At 49.6% G+C, this 15,827-nt stretch overlaps 1 protein-coding gene across 2 annotated transcripts in view; it reads left to right on the forward strand.

Moving 5' to 3' along the window:
- The first annotated feature begins 6,076 nt into the window (after positions 1-6,076).
- Positions 6,077-15,827, forward strand: part of RGS19 (regulator of G protein signaling 19) — a 51,178-nt gene continuing 41,427 nt past the window's right edge. For both annotated transcript variants that reach the window (XM_038750312.1, XM_038750314.1), the window contains exon 1: positions 6,077-6,201. The gene's annotated coding sequence lies outside the window, so the exon portion shown is untranslated. The remainder of the gene's footprint in view (positions 6,202-15,827) is intronic.

The following is a 15,827-nucleotide window of genomic DNA, read 5'->3' on the forward strand; positions in this document are numbered from 1 at the left end:
ATCCTTCGGACACTCAGGCTCATGCTTTATCCACTAGGCTACACTACTTCTTTTTTCTCTCTTCTCCAGGGTGCCGGAAGCCTCTTCTTGCTCCCACATCCCAACCTCTCTCACAGTTTGCTCAAAAAAAAAAAATGAAGGGTGCTAGAGAGCTAGCACAGGCATAGTGTTTATGGTTTAATATGCACACGGCTTCATGGAAAGAACACAGGCTTGGTAGGCAGAGGATCTGAATTCTAATCCCAGTTCTGCCATTTGCCAGCTAAGTGACCTTAAGCAGGTCACTTCAATTCTCTATGCCTCAGTTTCTTCAGCTATCAAATGATGATTGGATACCTATTCTTCCTCATACTCAGGCTGTGAGCCACCTGTTGGATAGGGACTGTGTTCGACCTGAGTATCTTGTGTCTACCCCAGTACTTAACAGTTCTGGGCGAATGGTAAGCACTTAAAAATGCAAGTAATATTATCATTATGATTATTATTATTACACCATTTGTCCTGAATATGCTAAGCACCCTGCCAGGAGACAGGGGCCTGAATCAGATGACTTCTGGATAGTTCTTCTAGCTCTAAAATTATTTGATTCAATGACATGAACACCACCTGAGAGAACTGCCACATGCCTGCTGTGTGACTTTGGGCAAATCACTGTGCCTAAGTTACCTCATCTTTTAAAATGGGAATTCGATCTTACTTAGACTGTGAGCCCCATGTGGGACGGGCACTCTGGCCAAGCTGATTAACTTGTATCTACTCCAGTGCTCTGAACAGTACTTGGCACAGAGTAAGCACTGAACAAGTACCACAGTTAATATCATTGTTAATACCTAAAACATAACTTCAGATGATCCAAGTATGATACAAGCAGCAAAAACTGACACACCTGACAGAAATCAGAAATGGGGCAGATCACTTTAAACAGAGGTTTTAAGCAGCCTGGAGGGAAAAGAGCTTGGTTCTAAGCAGGAATAGGTCCCCAAACAGCAGCTGCTTCCACAGACCAAGGAATGGCATTTATTCAATCATGTTTATTGAGCGCTTACTGTGTGCACAGCACTGTACTAAGCGCTTGGGAAGTACAAGTCGGCAACATATAGAGACGGTCCCTACCCAATAATGGTCTCACAGTCTAGAAACATTTATATACTTGGGAAAAACATGGACAGAACTGCCACAGATCCATTCCTTCAGCCACGGAGAACAAAACCAGAAGAATCATTTTCAGACACGAAGGACAATAATGCACAGGAAAATCTCCTAATGAATCTGAAGAGGCTGATTTGGAGGCTCTGTTATACTGAACTGGATTTCTTGGCACAGAAATATTTTTTAAACCACTTAAATGATTCTCTGGGCTTGGGGTACCGCCTGAACATTTTATTCTATTCTAAGGAGAATTTGCTAAAGAGAGTTCTTTAGAGTTTTTACTGCTTACAATCTTCTTGCAAGAAAGGCAGGAACCTTGCAAAGAGAACATTTTAGAAGGAATGCCAGTACAAGTGATAGATAGGGAGAGGGTGTGAAACCTGCAGCCTGTGAGATCAATCAATCAATCATATTTATTGAGTGCCTACTGCATGCAGAGCATTGTACTAAGCACTTGGAAGAGCACAATTTAACAGAGTTGTAGACATGTTCCCTGCCTACAATGATCTTACAATCTAGAGGGGAAATACAGGATTTAAACAGGTGGGGCAAATGTCCCCAGGAAAATAAAATGCTAGGGGGGTTACCCAGAGACAAAAGTGCCTTCCCATCCTGAGAAGAGTGAAATTGAAGATTCCTGTCCTGGAGGCTTCCATGAGGAGGGTCCAAGTGGATGACAAAGGAGGAGAGAGCTTTAAGGATACTTTGCTGTTTTCAGAAGACAGGATGAGTGAATTGCTAAGATCTAGTATTGCCTGACACCGTTTTCTGGTCCTTCAACGTGGCGCTGGCAACATCTGAACACACACTCCTTCCCCCCACAACTCCCTTCGGTTTCCTTTTCTAGCCTGCAGCCTATATGTTTAAGAATTACATAATGAAGACAAGCTGTCTTGCGGTCCCCGAAAACTGAGCCAGACTTCAGTGCAGTTTTTCGTCCTGAATGACACATTATGGCTAAATGTGAGGATGTGTCCCAATTCAAGGCAAGGCCAAAACTTTCCAAAGTCAGTGCCCAAGGTGTCTGATTTACTGATCAGGACTGTGGTGGGGAGGCTCCATGGCAAAAAGGGGGGGGGGGGGGAACTTTACGACAACTTCCCTAGCGATATCCACCCTCCCTCAGGAAAAAAAAATCTGCAAAAACGATTCCTGAACTTTCTAAAAAGAGCCAAGACTGCAAGATTTCAGTCTAGCACTGAAATGAAATTCTCAGCCAAATCTAGGGAATTAGGAATCTGAGGACTCCTGAATGAGGGAGGGGCAGACAGACCTGCCTGCATTATTTAAATAATGTCGTATTTATTGTTTATTGTGTGCTGAGCACTGTATTAAGCACTTGGGAGAGTACAATACAACAGAGTTGGTAGACATGTTCCCTGCACACAGTGAGCTTACAGTCTAAAGAGGGAGACAGACATTTATAGGGAGACATTTATATAAATAAATAAATTACAGTTACATAAAGGTCGTGGGGCTGAGAGGGGGTGAATAAAGGGTACAAATCTGAGTGCAAGGGGCAACACAGCGCTTAGAACAGTGCTTTGCACATAATAAGCGCTTAACAAATACCAAAATTATTATTAACAAAGAAGGGAGTGGTAGAAGAGGAAATGAGAAGAAGGGAGTCAGAAAAGACGTCTTGAAGAAGTGATTTGAAGGTGAGGAGAGTGATCAATAAGAAGAGAAGCAGCACGGCTCACTGGAAAAAACACGGGCTTGGGAGTCAGAGGTCATGGGTTCTAATCCCGAGTCCGCCACTTTCCAGCGTCGTGACTTTGGGCAAGTCAGTTAACTTCTCTGGGCCTCAGTTACCTCATCTGTAAAATGGGAATTAAGACTGTGAGCCCTATGTGGGAAAACCTGATTACCTTGTATTCCCCACCTCCACCCCAGTGCTTGGCACATAGTAAGCACTTAACGCATGCCATCGTTATAATTACTATTAAGAGGGAGGGCATCCCAGGCCAGAGGCAGGATGTGGGTGAGGAATCCATGGCCAGTTTGATGAAATCGAGGTATAGTGAGTAGATTGGCATTAGAGGAGCGAAATGTGCAGACTGGGTTGTAGTTGGAAATCAGGGTGGTAAGGTAGGTGGGGGCAAGGGATTGAGTGCTTTAAATAAACTGATGGTAAGGAGTTTCTGTTTGATGTGGACATGGATGGGCAATCACTGGAGGTTCTTGAAGAGAGGGGAAATATGGACTGAATTGTTTTGGAGAAAAATGATTGGATCAGCAGACTGAGCTGAACTGTTGGCTTCTAGAGTCTATGTCCATCTTTTAAGGAAATAAATGACAACTGAAAGGGGATTTATTTCAGCATCTTACTAAAAAGTCAAAGAGCAGTGGGCCTGGGGAAAGACCTGACTGCAGCTCCAGGAGCCCTGAGGAGGCAGGGAGAGGGTGATCTGTGGGAGACTGTGCCACTTGTAGCCACCAAAGTCCCTATTCCCTCCCAACTGTTTTTTAATTAATTAATCATTGCTATTTATTGAGTGCTTAATCTGTACAGAGCTCTGTACTAAGGACTTGGGGGAGTACTATACTATAGAGTTAGTAGACATGATCCCTGCCCATGAGACTTAGATTGTGAGCCCCATGCAGGACAGAAACTCTATCCAACCTAATTAACTCGGACGTACCCCAGAGCTTAGTAAACTGTTTGACACATAGTAAGCACTTAAATACCATACAAAAAGGAGCTTAGAGTCTAGAGCATCAAACTCCTTCCATGCCCAAGATAAACTGACCCATATCTCTATTGATAGGATGGGGTCACACACATAGACTTGAACCCAGGAAAAGAGACTTCATCACTTAATTGGACTTTCCCACCCGGGCAACACCCACGGTACTCTCTATACTGTAAACTCATTGTGAACAGGAAACATGTTTACCAACTCTGTTATTTTGCTCTCTTCCAAATCCTTAGTACAGTGCTCTGTGCATAGTAAGTGCTTAATAAATACTATTAATTGATAGATTCTTCCCCCCGCCCCCCGTACCTCCACTACCACCACCCCTCTGAGGGAGAGGAAATGATGAACTTTGGACTGGTATCACCACTTCTTATTTTCAAAAAGCCATCGCACATCCCTAGCTCTCCCTCTCCCCTCCTCCCCCAACTTCCTAGAGCCACGCGTGTGTGTACGGACTGTGTGTGTGTGACTACACACACACACATATGGAAATGGAGGAGACGGGTCCTCCAGGAAGGAGGAACAACTGATCCAACAACAACAACATTAGAGAGAAGAGGAACAATCGGTCCAGCTCCACTAGCAGCAGGAATTGGGGGGGTTGGGGGGAGAGCAGCTGGGTTCTGCCTCCCAGCCACCCCCATTCCCTGTTCATCCCAGGCTGGGCGGGAGTCTCTGGAGCCGGAGGCGATAGAGGAAAGGATGGAGGAAGGGGTAGAGGAAGGGATGGAGGAATGGATAGAGGAAGGGATGGAGGAAGGGATAGAGGAGGGATGGAGGAAGGGATAGAGGTGGGATGGGGGGGCATGACACTCTTATAGGAGGAAGCCAAGGACACTTTTTCGTGGCGGGGAAGCCCATCCGGGCTGCAGGAATACGTGGCGGTGGCGGTTTGGGGAGGATGGAGGTGTAAGAGGGACTGCTTGATCGATTGAGGGAGATGAAAACGAGCCCTGCACACGGCTGCCCAGATGCTCGGAGTTGGGGAGGCGGCAGAAGCGGTGGGGGGCGGGGGGCTCCCCAAGAGGGCACGGGGAATAACCAGGACCACTGCCAACAGCGGGCAGGGGAGAAGGCGGCTCCGGGCCCCCGCCGAAGCTGAGGAGGCGAGTGCGGGGTGCGGGGCGCGGGGCGGGGGAGATGGGTGGAGACCCTCCCCCTCTCCTTTGCTCCTGGGGAGGGGAAAGGAGGGAGGGGGAGGAGAGGGAGAGGGGGGGAGTGAAAGAGACGGAGAAAGAGAGGGGGAGAGAGGAAGAGAAAAAAGAGAGGGAGAGAGAGGGAAATAGAGTGGGAGAAAGAGGGCGAGAGAGAGGGAGAGAAAGAGAGAAAAAAGAGAGGGAAAGGCAGAGAAAGAGAAAAGGAGAGAGGGAGAGAAAGAGAAAGAGGGATAGAGAAAGAGGGACAGAAAAAAAGAGGGAGAGAGAAAGGGAGAGAAAGAGAGGGAGAGAGGGAGAGAAAGAGAAATAGAGAGGGAGAAAGAAAAAGGGGGAGAGAGGGAGAGAAAGAGAGAAAAAGAGAGGGAGAGACAGAGAGGGACAGCGAAAGAGAAAAGGAGAGAAAGAGGAAAGAGAGAAAGAGAGAGGGAGAGACAGAGAGGGACAGAGAAAGAGAAAAGGAGAGACAGAAAGAGAGAAAAAGAGAGGGAGAGACAGAGGGACAGAGAAAGAGAAAAGGACAGAAAGAAAGAAAAAGAGAGAGGGAGAGACAGGGACAGAGAAAGAGAAAAGGAGAGGGAGTGAGAGAGAGAGAAAGAGAAAGAGAGGGAGAGAGGGAAGGAGAAAAAGAAAGGCAGAGAGAAAGAGAGACAGAGAGAAAGAGAGAAAGAGAAAAGGTGAGAGAAAAGAGAGAGAGGGAGAAAAAGGAGAAAGAGAGACACAGGGAGAGGAAGGGAAAAGGAGAGAGGGAGAGAGAGGGAGAGAGAGAAAAAGAGAGAGTTTGGGGGTGGGATATGTGTGTGTGTCCATGTCCCCGTGTCCCCGCGCCTCTGATGTGAGGAAGTGTCGGGCGGACCTGCGGTGGCTTTGGGGAAGTCAATCGGCGCGGGCCGGGGGCGCCTGCGCACTGCGGGCTCCCCCCTCCCCTCCCCTCCCCACCGTCCTCCTCCTCCCTCCTCCTCCCTCCTCCTCCCTCCTCCCCCCCTCCCTCCCCAGCTTCCCCCTTCCCCCTCCCCCCCCCCTCCAGCCTGGCTCCTCCGCTCCCCGGGAGGCGATTCTGGAGGTAAAACAATAATAATCACCCTAATAATAATCTTAAAAGGAGGAGACGACGGGCAACCCCAAACGGATGTGCTTCACCACCGGCCGGGACGGCTGCCCCCCCCGACTCCCCGAGAGATTTGGATGCAGAAATTGTGAGTCCCCCTGCCCCCCACCCCCCACCCCCCCCGTCCCCTCCCCAGCCTTTTCCATCGGTGCCCTGCGCTGGAAATGTGGTGGCGATGGTAGGAAGGGGGCGCCGGGCACCCCGACATCTGCAGGCGCGGGCAGGTGGGGATTTCCTCCAGGGGAGCTGTGATCTGGGGGTCCCCTCCGCCCCTACAACCCCAAGCCCCCCAATTCCTATCATCGGGGAGAGGGAGGGGGCATTGCCAACCGGGCACCAGTTCCACCCCACCCCCGGGGCGGTGGGCATCACTCTGGTGCCACCCGATTTCTTCCCCACCCTCCCCATCTGTAGGCGTGTTGTTGTTGGGGGGGGGGGGGGTCTCCCCTTCTTTATTCACGTGTTGCCACCGGACCCCTCTTCTCTCCCAGGACTGGCTCCTTGCCCCCCTCGTGGATTTGGAGAAGGTTGGCTACGTTTTCTCTGGTTCCCCCTTTCCCCTCCCTCGACCCACTCTCTGCCTCGATTGTCCAAAGTGACTCCTCCAGGGTCCAGGACTGAACGTTTTCCCCTTTTTTTTTTTTAAGGAGGAGGTGAGGCAGGCGGCCGGGAGGACCCTGGTTCCCGGCCAGCCTGGCATGGGCACTAAAGAAACCCCATGTGTGGGGGCTCTGCGCTGGGAGCGGGGAGAAAAAGCGGTATACTGGGGGAGGAAGAGCAACATTAAATACGAAGACCTGGCGGCATAAAACCCCAGACCTAGGGAGGAAAGAAACAGCCAGGGAGTGTGGACTAGTGCCCTCCTTCCCCTCTGCCTTTACAGACCTATAAATCATATTGCATATCTACAAATTTATATATGTATCATAAATTATATTAACAGCTGCCCTGCCCCAGCCTGTAAGCTCATTGTGGACAGGGACCGTGGTCCAATAATAAGAATAATTATGGTATTTGTTCAGCGCTTACTATGTGCCAGACACTGTACCAAGAGCCAGGGTAGATACAACCAAACTGGGTTGGACACAGGATTCATTCATTCAGTCATATTTACTGAGTGCTTACTGTGTGTAGAACACTGTACTAAGCGCTTGGGAAGTACAAGTTGGCAACATATAGAGACGGTCCCTACCCAACAATGAATCAATCATATTTATTGAGCGCTTACTGTGTGCAGAGCACTGTACTAAGCGCTTGGGAAGTACAAGTTGGCAACATATAGAGACAGTCCCTACCCAACAGTGGGCTCACAGTCTGGAAGTACCACTTGGGGCTCGCAATTTCAATCTCCGCTTTACAGATGAGGTTACTGAGGCACCGAGAAGTAAAGTGACTTGCCCAGGGTCACACAGCAGACAAGTGGTGGGCCCGGGATTAGAACTCATGACCTTCTGACTCCAGGGCCTGTGCTCTATCAACTAGGCCATGTTGCTTCTCTTACTCCATTGTATTGCACTCTCCCAAGCACTTGGTACGGTGTTCTGCATACAGTAAGAACTTAATGTAATTCTGCCCATTGATTGATTGCCTGCCTCACTCCCGGCAAGAGTAGTTTTCCCCCAGTTCACCCCCACCCAGCCCCCAGGAGCAGAATGAGAAGTGGGCAGAGCCCAGCCCTGCTGGAGGAAGAGACAGCCTTATTTGGGGCGTGAAGGGAAATGCGGAAGCGGGGCCTGAGTCTCTCTCTTCCAGGAAGCATGCTAAGACTTGGAACCTGGGGGACAGGGGAGGAAGAAAGTGGTACACCTGGGTCTCCTTTCTCCGCCACCATGCCCCCAAAATTCCCTAGCCCCCCACTATTTAACTGGCTTGTCCCTTCCCCGTGACAAGGTTGACCTATTTTAAGCGGAGTCTCTACAGGGCCCATAATTTGTCCAGCCAAGCATGAGTTGATCCATTCACAAGTGCCCATGTGCTGGCTTGGGGAAGACTACCTGAACGGTTGTAGGCTGAGGGAGTGTATTTACCTCCAGGTGACTCAACCATCAGGGCTGTTGAGTTGTTGAGATCCTGTTAGTCTCAGATTCCCCTCCCTCAGAGCTGGAGACAGGGCAGAAATAATAATAATAATGATAGTATTTGTTAAGTGCTTACTGTGTGCCAAGTGTTCTAGGCACTGTAGTAAATACAAGGTAATGTTGTCCCACGTGGGACTCACAGTCTTAATCCCCATTTTACAGATGAGGTAACTGAGGCAGAGAGAAGTTAAGTGGCTCAAAAATCCTCGAAAATCTCCAGTGGCTACCAATCAACCTACGCATCAAGCAAAAACTCCTCACTCTAGGCTTCAAGGCTCTCCATCACCTCGCCCCCTCCGACCTCACCTCCCTTCCTTCCTTCTACAGGACAGCCCGCACCCTCCGCTCCTCTGCCGCTAACCTCCTCACTGTGCCTCGTTCTCGCCTGTCCCGCCATCGACCCCCGGCCCACATCCTCCCCCTGGCTTGGAATGCCCTCCCTTAGCATATCCGCCAAGCTAGCTCTCTTCCTCCCTTCAAAGCCCTACCGAGAGCTCACCTCCTCGAGGAGGCCTTCCCAGACTGAGCCCCCTCCTTCCTCTTCCCCTCATCCCCCTCCCCATCCCCCCCGCCTTACCTCCTTCCCCTCCCCACAGCACCTGTATATATGTTTGTACCTATTTATTACTCTATTTTACTTGTACATATTTACTATTCTATTTATTTTATTTTGTTAATATGTTTTGTTGTCTGTCTCCTCCTTCTAGACTGTGAGCCCGCTGTTGGGTAGGGACCATCTCTATATGTTGCCAACTTGTACTTCCCAGGCGCTTAGTACAGTACTCTGCACACAGTAAGAGCTCAATAATACAATTGAATGAATGAATGAAAGTGACTTGCCCAAGGTCACACAGCAGACAAGTGGCGGAGCCAGGATTAGAACCCACTTCCTCTGACTCCCAAGCCCGGACTCTTGCCACTAGGCTATTCTGCTAATAAGTCTTCTGGGGTGCCTGGGACTCCACCCACATTTCTTAAGTCTTGTCAAAAAAGTGGGCACTGGACTAGCAGGGAGTGATTTCCAATCTCCTGACTCCAGCTTAGATGGTCAGTTCCTGGTGGGACAGGGACTGTATCCAGCTGATTTTCTTGGAGTTATCCCAGCGCTTAGCACAGTGCTTGACACACAGTGAGCACTTAATACCATCACTTTTTTTATCCATGTTTCTAACTCCTGTTTTTAAAGTCTTCCCAGGAAAGGAGATTACTCTATCTTCTTCAGACACCTGTTTCCACATCTCAATCCTTTAATTCTACCCTATGCTATACCCAAGTCCCTTCTGTTTTAGTTCAAGCATATTTCACATCCAGAGTGGTCAGGGGACACTTTATAGGCTTGCTAAACAGCTACTAAACCACAAGAGAATAACCAAATAGGATGGGATGTAGAGTGTTTCCACTATCAGAAGGATGAGCTGGTCAACCTTATTTTCAAGGTTGCAGTAAAACTTGGGAACTGGTCAAAACAAAACCACTAGCATACCTGTTTTTGACGGACAGCAGAACTTAGTGCTTTCTCCAGTTCGGATAAAAATAACAATAACAATTGTGTATTTGTTAAGCGCTTACAATGTGCCAGGCCCTGTACTAAGCACTGGGGTAGATACAAGCTAATCAGTTTGGACACAGTCCATGTCCCACATCAGGCTCACAGTCTTATACCCCATTTTACAGAGGAGGTAACTGAGACACCGAGAAGTGAAGTGATTTGCCCAAGGTCACACAGCAGACAAGTGGAGAAGGCAGGATTAGAACACAAGTCCTTCTGACTCCCAAGGCCCATGCTGTATCCACTAGGTCACGCTGGATTAGCAAGACAAACACTGTTGAGGTTATTTGCACTGGCTAGTTCCACTGCTCCTCTTCCTCCTGTTTTCCATGCTGCCACTATTTGTACAGAGCATGATTGTTACTAATAATGTGGCTAATTAGCTAAGGTTCATATGGCCAAGTTCGGGGCAGTCCTGTTTTGGGGAAACTGGTGCTGCGCTTTCGTTGGCAGCAAAGGCGAAATGTACTGGATTGAGAGGGGCCAGGAGCATTGTCGTTGGAGCTCAGGGTTTGGGCGCAGTTGCTAACAATACTCAATCAAATTATATTTACTAACTGCTTACTGTGGGCAGACCACTAAACTAAGCGCTGGGGAGAGTACAGTATAGTTGGTAGACACGATCCCTGCTGTCAAAGAGCTTACAGTCTAATGGGGGAGACAGAAATTTAACATGCATTAGAGATTGTGGTAGCAGTACAGTGTAAGGGAAAGTGTCGTGGGGCTAGGGTGGTGAGTAATAAGAATAATAATAATGATGGCATTTATTAAGTGCTTACTATGTGCAAAGCACTGTTCTAAGCGCTCGGGAGGTTACAAGGTGATCAGGTTGTCCCATGTGGGGCTCACAGTCTTCATCCCCGTTTTACAGATGAGGTAACTGAAGCACAGGGAAGTTAAGTGCCTTGCCCAAAGTCACACAGCTGACAATTGGTGGAGGCGGAATTTGAACCCGTGACCTCTTACTCCAAAGCCCATGCTCTTTCCCACTGAGCCACGCTGCTTCTCTAGTAGCACAGTGTAGCAAAATGCCTGGGGGTTACCAACTCAAGTGCGTAGGTGACATAAAAGGGAGGACAAATAGGGAAAATAGCATTAGAGACTACTTGAAGGGCACATTCAAGTCCTCCATAATGTGGGTTTTTGCTGCACATTTTGAACAGAACCCTGTTTGCGAATTAGGGCATGTTCTTCAGACAAAGAGGGGCAGCCTGGATGGAACACAACCCATTGTCAGGAGAAACATTTGAAGGCCTCCACACAGCACCCGTCAAGGCACACGTACTCTTATGTGAGTCGTCCTCAATGCGGGCTCTGTTAGGAATTTAACCCCCATGTTTTAGGAGAACTGAGTGGCTTCCTGGGCTCACCCATCCAAGGAACCACTAACCCTGAAGAATGGAATTTTTTAAGCGCTCCAAAGTCACTGGCGTGAGTGGGTTGGGACAGTCAGCCCAGCCCAGCCCTGGTGAGCTCTGAAGGGATTCCTGAATCGAGACCCATTGGCAAAAGAAGCCTCCTTCTGGAATCCAGATGTGGCCACCACCCTGCGCATAGTTAGTAACAGAGGCACTCGTCTGGGCTGGAGATTATCGATCAAAATGTATTGATAGCTGCCCCTGCTTTGTGCTGCTGAGAGAAGGTTTATGCTTTGGAGCAGGGAGAGATCCCTGTTAGTGGCAGGGATTGATCAATGGTTCTTACTGAGTGCTTACTGTGTGCAGAGGACTGTTGTAAACACTTGGGATAGTACAGTACGATAGAGTTGATAGACACGGTCCCTGCCCATGAGGAACGTACAGTTTACAGGGGACCCAGACGTTAAAATAAATTACAGAGAGAGGGAAATGGAAGAGTGTAAGGATATATGAAAAGCAATCTGGCCTAGATGATAGACCACGGGCCTGAGAGTCAGAAGGACCTGGGTTCTAATCCTGACTCACCACTTGTCTGCTGTGTGACCTTGGGCAAGTCACTTAACTTCTCTGTGCCTCAGTTACCACATCTGTAAAATGGGGATTAATACTGTGGGCCCCACATGGGACAGGGACTGTGTCAAACCTGATTAGCTTTTATCTACCACAGCGCTTAGTACAGTGCCTGGCACGTAGTTAATTATTAACAAAGACCATAAAAAAGATAGGGACATAAATGCTGTGGGGGTGAGAGTGGGGTAAATATCAAGTGCTTTAAGGGTTACTGATCCGAGCGTACAGGAAACAGAGGGGAGGACAGGGAGGGGAAACAAGGACTTAGTCAGGGAAGACCTCTTGGAGGAGGTGTGATTTTTAGGAAGGCTTTGAAGTGAGGAGAGTGGGGTCTGCCATATATATTAAGTGAGAGGGAGTAGCAGGCCAGAGGGAGGTTATGGACAAGGGAAAGGGTCAGGGACCATGCTCTGCTCCTGAAATCTCCCTCCCTTCGTGGCAGCCCTGGCTCCAGAGACGCCTCTCCTCTGGGTGTCACACAGAGCAGCATTTTTCCCTGGGATTGTCACATCTTTTTTTGGAGCTTGCAGGCTCCCAGGAACGTTCCCTTTTTCCTTGTGGGGAGCCAAGTCCTGATCCGGAGGCAGCATGGCTTTTGCCTTTGGGATTTACGTGGATAAGTTCTCTCAGGAGACCCGTTCGCCTGCCTCCCTCCCTCCTTGTCTGTTGGAAACCTGCCAGCGCTCTGCCAGGGCCTGGCTGGAGGGGCTGTGTGGGAAGGTTGGCTGGTTGAGGTTCTGGATGCCACCTTGTCACCAGCTTTGTGTAGAAGGGAAGCACCATGCTTTTTGAAATCTCTGTGAAATCTGGTTTTGACCCCAGTTAGGACCGAGTGCTTTATTGGCCTGGGTCCATGGTGGGGAAAGAGACCCAGAAATATTAAGCAAATTCAGAGGTTTTTAAGTGGTGGTCTACATCCCTTGGAAGCCAAGCAAGCCACATGAAAGTGAAGTCAAAAAGAAAAAAATCAAAGCGAGGGGTGGAACCTCCTGTAGTGGAACTATGGATTCTTAGCCTCCCTCCCTGATCTTGGCTGCTCTCTGGGTCTCTGAGGAGCGTCCTCCTCCCGCTGTCCATCCAGGTCATGGAAAGCTTCATTCCAATGCCTCCTGGGTCTACATCTGGGAAGTGGATTGATGCTACGGGGTCCCCAGCTCTGGGATTAGTTCCCATTAGCCCAAGATTTTCACAGGACCGCTGAGAGGCCAAAGTCTCCAAGTGTCATGGGGACATGGGTGAGACAGGGGTAGAATCCTTCAGTGTTGGTCAGGATTCCCTGGGTAATGGGAACCACGGAGTCCAGGCTGGAAGTGAAGGGATGGCCAGTGAGTCCTCCAGTCCAGAACCAGTTTCTGGCACGCGATGAGATGGCTCCCGGCGAGAGGAATTGCCACCCACAGTTGTCATCGGACTTTGGTTCAGACCGCGTCTCCTCAGACCACCTCATTCATCTCCCCATTGCCCAGAACCCCAGGCTCGTGTGCAGATGTGGTAGCATCTAGGGGCCCAGTCCTGCCTCCTGTGCCAAGCATTACTCCACAACAGGAAGCGAGACGGTTTGCCCTTTGAGGTTTGCCTATGTTGCAAATGCCACGTGGCCCAGCCCGGGCGGCTTTACTCTGGCTGAATGGTGGCGTGTGGGAGCCCGAGTCGCCCGGCTTCAGGGCCAGGCTGCAGCATGGATGCTTCTGAGCTCCTCCTGCTGTCGGGATGCTGACGGGGCTGGTGGCGGAGGGCCAGGACCAAAGTGCTTCTTGTGGGAACATTGAGCCTTGAGATCCACGTGCTCAGGATTTGGATTCCATGTCCAGCGTTGTCCGAGAATCTCCTGGCTCAGGTTGGTAGACCATCCCGGAGTTCCTTCTGGTGGCGGCCAGTGTGAGGAGGCAGGCAATGGGGAGCGGAGACCCCATGCTGCAGTCCCAGCCCGGTTCTGAGGGCGATTACATTTTGGGTAATCAGACTTCAGTGCCGCTGCACTGCTGGGCTGCCTAAAGAGATCCAAAAAGGGGGGGTCTCTGTATTTTTCCCCCTGTTTCCCAGCAGATCGCCTCCCCACGGATCATCCTCCCCAGCCTCCCTTTCTGTTCTCTGTTGGATTTTTGTCTCAGGTTTGTGATCTATTGGCTTGAGTGGATGTAATGATTTTCTTGGGTGAGAAGGCAGAGAGATCCTGGGGGGAATATCAGGAAGACCAGTTCTAAGCCCCCATGACGTTTGAGTAGCCAGAGTCTGGGGATTATATTTGACAAACCCCTCACAGCGCAGGAAGGGGAAGAGGCCCCGATCGCATCAGCAGCTTCCTCACTCAGCCTCCCTAGTTGAAACGCCCAGCCTCCTTCCTCTGCCCCGACTTAATTTTTAAAGTGTTTCTGTGGTGTGGGGCCAGGGAGACCTCATGGCCCATTCAGGGTTACTCATGGATGGATAAGTCTGGATGGAAAGTGTTCAGGGCAGGCACCTGGGTGACAAAGGTCCCAGCACTGACTGCCCCATTAGCGATTTTGTGCCGGCTGCTTAACCTCTCCGGGTCTGCTTTTCCTACTCTTCTGAGGAAAGAAAACAGAAATGTCACAAGTAAGTTTCCCTGGGACAGAGACCAATGTAATTTTCTTTTTTTATGGGATTTGTTAAGCACTTACTATGTTCCAGGGACTGTACTAAGCGCTGCGGAAGATAAAAGCTAATCAGGTTTGACACAGTCCCTGTCTCACATGGGACTCGCAGTATTAATCCTCATATTACAGGTGAGGTACCTGAGGCAGAGAAATGAAGTGACTTGCCCAAGGTCACACAACAGACAAGTGGTGGAGCCGGGATTAGAATCCAGGTCCTCTGACTCCCAAGCCTGTGCTCTTTCCTCTAGCCATGTTGCTTCCCAGCTCCTCTCAGCTCCTAATTCTCAGCTCTTCTCTGCAAACAGAAATAATTTCCCCAAATGAGAGGGGGGTGAGGAAAAGGGGAGGGGGTGGGAGAGAGAGAAAGTTGGGTAGGTCAGGGTAGTGCATTGAGTCCTAGAGGGGCAGACGGACTGCTGGGAGGGGAATTTGTTTCTGCCTCTGAACGAACCCACTACAAGGGGAAGTTGGAGGGACTGTTTTTTCCTGTCAGCACAGACGTGAAGCTCATGTGTTCTGAAACTATTTCCTCTACCCGAAGGTGAGTGTCCTAAAGACGCCCAATTATGTTGAGTTCAGTTGAGGGGTGTCTGGAATGCACAAGCCAGGGTTTTTGAGTTTGCACAAAAATAGAAGCTAGTTTCTCTGGTAGTTCTATGCAGAAACTCGGGTGGCTAAGATGTTTTCAAAAGTAACTGTGGCCAGAGCCCAGTGGAGCTGTCCAGAACCCAGTGGGGGAGTCCAGGACAGGGACAGTGGATCTGAGAGGTAGTGGGGGCAACAAGATATCCAACCCCTGAGATCTGCTGTTCCGGGACCAGCCCCGGGCTCTTCCCCACAGCCCATTAACCCGGAGCCTGGATTTGTTTCCCAGTGCGTAGTACAGTGCTTTGTTTTTAATAAGCAATTAATCAATATATACTCCTATTATGACTACTACTGTGCCTCAGTTAAGGCAGTCAGCTAGGCCTACCTCAGCCAATAAAGTCACTCTTTTTGCTGTGTTGTCTATATCTAAAATGGCCACTTTGCCGGGGCGGAAAGGGACAGGTCTGTCTGGGAGAATAGCAGGAACCAACTTCTATATACCTATCAATCCACGACTTAGCCTCTTCCCCCATCTCGCCCCCCAACAGCTGTGGGCTCAGCTAACAACCACTTCCCCTCAACCGTCTGGATCAACTGAACCCTCTTTGGGGCTAATAGATCCTGGTGGTAGTACATGGCTCTGCAGTTGTTATGGCCGTGGTGAGCTATTTGTTTGCGAGAAGCAAAGCCCAAATAAATGACTTTGGAACCTCAGAAAGTGTTACTGACACAGTGTAGACCCTGCCAGACTAAACCCCATCCAGGAAACAGGATGGCCTAGTGAAAGGAGCACAGACCTGGGAATCAGAGGATCCAGGTTCTAATCCCAGTTCTGCCACTTTGCCTGCTGTATGACCTTGGGCAAGTCACTTCTCTGTGCCTCAGTTACCTCA

This window comes from Tachyglossus aculeatus, chromosome 8, assembly GCF_015852505.1.
Source record: "Tachyglossus aculeatus isolate mTacAcu1 chromosome 8, mTacAcu1.pri, whole genome shotgun sequence".
NCBI lineage: Eukaryota > Metazoa > Chordata > Mammalia > Monotremata > Tachyglossidae > Tachyglossus > Tachyglossus aculeatus.